This window comes from Teleopsis dalmanni, unplaced genomic scaffold (genome assembly GCF_002237135.1).
Source record: "Teleopsis dalmanni isolate 2A unplaced genomic scaffold, ASM223713v2 unscaffolded_contig_1729, whole genome shotgun sequence".
Taxonomy (NCBI): Eukaryota; Metazoa; Arthropoda; class Insecta; order Diptera; family Diopsidae; genus Teleopsis; species Teleopsis dalmanni.
The window spans coordinates 1-5156 of NW_024033111.1; the positions used below are offsets into that span (position 1 = coordinate 1).

Here is a 5156-nt window from a genome sequence, read left to right on the forward strand (position 1 = left end):
GGGCAAAAATCAGTGTCCATCGATATGTGTGTACTAACAACGTTTTTTAATTTTTTTTATTAAACATATTGGTTACTATAACCAAATATGTGCGTAATGTATACTTAATTTTATATTCTATCAATATAGGCGCAAACAGTTGAACAGGGCTATATTAAGTTGCCACATTTGTAACGTCACCCATCAGGTAAAAATTAATTACTTGAGCGAGCCCATAGACGTTTACTGCGAATGGTGCGATGGGCTCCAATCAAATTCAGATTCATAACTTACACTCAAGGTAAAGTAACTATAAAATTATTAATTTATTATTATTAACATGTTAGCTTTTATAGCCATAAGTACTGAGGAAAATCATTGTCACCTGATTTTTTCCAACTAAACTGAGTAATGGAAGGTGTTTATGGCTTTATAATATAATAAACAAAAAAAAAAATACTCAAATGTAAGTAAATTTTTATGATTTTCTTTGCATGCAAATTTATTTATTATTCTATCTATAATGTTTTAATTGTCCTTTTATTCGGAATAACTTTAAAACATAAAAAAAAATTTTTTTAAAAAAAGTTTTGCTCTGATAAAATGAATATTCATTAAAGATTTTTTTTTCAAAAAAAAAAAAGAAGAGCCAAAAGTTTTTCTTTCTCCAACGACATTCTAAACAAGTTCGAGCAAATATACGAATCCTTGCATCAAAAATTTTCTTCTACTGCTCCTTGTCAGTGGCGAAATGCTGCACTACGGGTATTTTAAACTGTTTTGCATATTCTGCATGGAGCAATTCTCAAATGTTTTATTATTCTTATTTCGCTCGAAAAATTAAAGAAAGCTCGTAGGTGCAGGTCCACATTTAGTATGGAAACCGGGTTAGGTTAGGTTAGGTTAGGTTAGGTTAGGTTAGGTTAGGTTAGGTTAGGTTAGGTTAGGTTAGGTTAGGTTAGGTTAGGTTAAATTAGGTTAGGTTAGGTTAGGTTAGGTTAGGTTAGGTTAGGTTAGTTTGGGTTAGGTTAGGTTAGGTTAGGTTAGGTTAGGTTAGGTTAGGTTAGGTTAGGTTAGGTTAGGTTAGGTTAGGTTAGGTTAGATTAGGTTAAGTTAGGTTAGGTTAGGCTAACCGGGTTATAACCTACAAATATTCGTTACGAATATATTATTAAAAAATATCATTTTAAAGAATTTTTGTTTTAGAAAACTTATTTGACTTTAAAAGCTAAAGGATATGAAATCAAACTTATAATCTTAACCGAACTTATGTAGAGATTGATATATGTATATATAAACGACAACTTGAAATTTATCCGAATTAAAAAAGTTGTAGACTTCTATTCTATTGCACGTATATTTAAATATCTTCCTACTAAATGAGATTCATAAAACGAACAATCCTTTTTAAACTAACAAATTATGCCAAATAGTTAAATTATTAAAAATTAAAAAATTATTATATGTAAATTATAAAAATTTACACTTCTAGGTTACCTTCTAGGAACATAAGAATATGCAAAAAAATTAAAAAAAAAACAAAAAAAAATATGTACAACATCATACAACAATATATTGAATAGAAGCAGTAAATGAATAAATTTATTTCCAATAAGGATACTATTACACAGTAAGTAAATGCCTTTATTTATATATTGACAGTAGTATTTAAATTAAAATCTATTGGAAGTCTACTTAACAATTTTTAAATAACAAAAATACAAAATTTTGTGGATAATGCTAAGTAAATATACCCCAGAAATATATCAAGTTATATATGAAGCTATATATGAAGTTATTATACTATATATGGAAATATGAGTGAAGTGTTGCAAATAATAATTTATATATAATTTATAATTACTACAAAATTATTAATATATTTATATTAAATAGCAAAATTCAATAATTCTATATTGATACAAAAAATTATTTATTAATACATATTAATATATGATTTTATAGAATTATAAAAATTATACTTAACTATAATTTTATAAATTTTTTGAAAAAATTATTTTTTATACATTTTTTTATTATAATTAAATTTATATTATTATGATCAATTTTCATATAAAAATGATCAATAAATGATAAAGGTGGCCACGACTCGAGTTTATATGCATATTCCACTTTTTTTTGTTTATTTTCCAATCATTTTTAATATAAAATAGAATCTTAATTATCTAAGCTGCCATCCATTAAATGAACTGACGTCTATTAAATACTAACTAATCTGTCATATATAAAATAAAAAAAGAAAGGTATTAATAGATCCAATTTAAAGTTTTAAGCTGTCCATATTTTAGAGTGAAGCATGCAAAGAAACTGCAAGTAATTCCTTCCCAAACTCATTTATTAAGGGTTGCAATATGAAACGTGACCCTTAAACTCTACAAATAAAACCCAAAAAACACTTTACGCTTAGTCTAAACGTCAGTTCAACTAGAGAAACCAAAAATTTTACAATCTTTGAGAATGAAAATTTTTGTTTTAGTTACATTTTTTTTCTGTTTGTAGTCATAGACATTGTTGTGTACGAGTATCTCACATCACATATAGACACAGATTTATGTGCATATCCCTGTATATCTCTTGAAGTGCATGGCATCGTACATTTGTGCAGATTTGACTAATTGCTGAGCAAATCTTGCAAAGTTTCTGAAATTAATTAAAATGTTCTTTGGAAAACATGAAATGGGTTTGTTTGCAGTGAAGATTAGAATAAATGATGTTGACGATGATAATGACAATTGTTGTTATGTTGCTCCCTGTTTTAAGTATTGTGCATATGGATACTACAATAAATAGTCCTTGTAAAATACATGTTGGATACAAAATTGTGTAGTGTAATTTAAGTTGCATTTTTGTCGAGCTGCATATAAAATATGAGAGTTGATTTTATTTTGAATATGTTAAATTAAAATCAAACCTCAAGGATCTTAGGGCATAAAATGTAAGGTTCACTATATACCAAAAACAAAAAAAACTGTTAAATTAAAAAAAAAACAATATTCTGCCAATTTTCTATGTTTACTATTCATTCTATTACTAATTAAAATATTCTTGTTCATTAATTGAACTCAACCTTCAAAGATATATTTTTTAAAGTAAACAAACAAAGTTCATTTAAAAATTGGTTATATTTATAAATAATTATTTTATTTATATATATGTATACATATATATATATATATAATTATATTAAAGAATTTAAATGCTAATTATATAAATATGTGTGCATTTTTATTGCATTTATAATTTTATTAATAAATTTATGTTATTAGGATTACAGTTAAAGCTCTATTAAATGGACATATCTTCTAACAGTGCAATGTCGTTAGTCGAAAGTTTTCAATTTTTATAAAAATTAGAATTTTTTTGTACCGAAACTGGAAGAAAAAAATTTCTATGTCTATAGTCCATAGACATATAAATTCTCACACACTCAACATCGAAATAGAGAGCTGTAGTAGGACCTTTAAGGGTACCTATATCTTTACAGGGCTAATAATCATGCTTCAGATCTTTTAAATTCTTTAGATTTCATAATTAGATCGTGTTTATTATTCCAAAGATGATAAACCTTGTGTAAGTTCCACTCTTCAAAGGTTGTATTCATCTGCTTTTGGATGTAAGAAGGGCTTTCTTCGTCGATTGAAGTTTCTGGATCTACAAATCGTATACGCTCTTAAGTTAAAAGCCGCAGCTAAAAATTCTTGCAAATTTATACGAGTTAATCACAAAAACATTCATGTCCAATTAGAAATTGTGGTAATAATAATTCCAGATCTTCGATTACTCGATTTATCTTTATGAATGAAATGTGTCAATCTTGTCCCTGATTTCTAGATAAGGAATTGACAATGATTGTATGTGGGTGAACGCAGAAAAACCAATCGCCTACAGCAAGCGCTTCTAGATCTACTAGAAAATGTTCGGTCAGCACTTCCGCAGCTTCGCTCCAAACTCTACAGTATGTCCGATAAATGCGAAGTTTTGACAGTCTATAATCACACAATATAACTGATTTTGAAAATGAAGCCAAAAGCATTCGTGAAGCATCTCTGTTTGGCCTCATATGTTTGGCATTAATCGGGATATCATCTTGTAGAATGTAGAGAACTTATTTTCGAATAAGTTCAAATGTATTTACAATATACCTAGGATGATATATGTAAATTGTAGCCCAGAATTTATTTCACTACCGCCAGTTTTAATTGATTTTTTCTACTGCTCATTAAAAGTACCTCTGCTTTGTGATCAACAAGCTCCAATCTGTTGTTTTGTTGCTAAGATTCTCCAACTTCTTTATTTAGAGTTTTAATAATTATCTCTATTGCAATATCATTTGCATACCCAATTAAGTCAAATCTTTCTGGCTTTTTGATTCCAAGAACACCATCGTATATGATATTCTAGATAATTGACGCAAGAACAGAGTTGTAGATGAGCTAAACCGTTAATTTCCACGTTTTAGAGCCGGTTTCCGCATTGCGGTCAAGTAATCTTTTTGAAAATAGGATTGAACTGCTAGTCTCGTAGATGTCCATTTAAGAGCGCTTATACTATATATTATCTTTAGTTTTTAACTTTGTTGTTCTATGTTTTTAATTATTATGTTTAATTAATTTTTTTTACATGCTTTTAGGACGTTCGTTTTTGGTACTTCAAACGGCTGACTACAACAGACAATATTAAAGAGTTTATATATATATGGACAACTCTCTACCTATTATAGACAACATTACGAATACATGGAATAATCTGATGTCGCCGGTTATAAACTCTTTTACTTGCAAAATTTTTCTGTCATAGTACCAAGGAAGTGAATCTATCTATAATATTTCTTCATTAACTATGTATATAGTTTCAGTGCTTGCTTTATTTCAATCGAATTATTTTTTACCATCATATCTGACATTAAGATTTTTATAACATTTTTAAAAACCATTTTTAAACTACAATATGGAAATAGAATCATATATATATGATATAAGCACATAAGTAGAACACAAGTACATATATAAATTTATAACTGTACTTATCTAAGTATTATAGACAAATATATTTTAGCAAAATACTCTGTTCTTACTAATGTATTTTTTACCAATTATTTTCATTGTCTTAAAATGGTTTAAAAATTGTTACGTATCTAGATGTTCTTTGTTGTTGTA

The 5156-nt window shown here is 27.3% G+C and overlaps 1 long non-coding RNA gene across 1 annotated transcript; it reads left to right on the forward strand.

Annotated features, from left to right (window-relative positions):
- Nucleotides 1–4946, forward strand: LOC119664303. Its single transcript, XR_005251175.1, has 5 exons — nt 1–26; nt 130–280; nt 336–445; nt 1472–1609; nt 4631–4946. It is a non-coding gene; the product is annotated as an uncharacterized LOC119664303 (long non-coding RNA).
- The last annotated feature ends 210 nt before the right edge of the window (nt 4947–5156 follow it).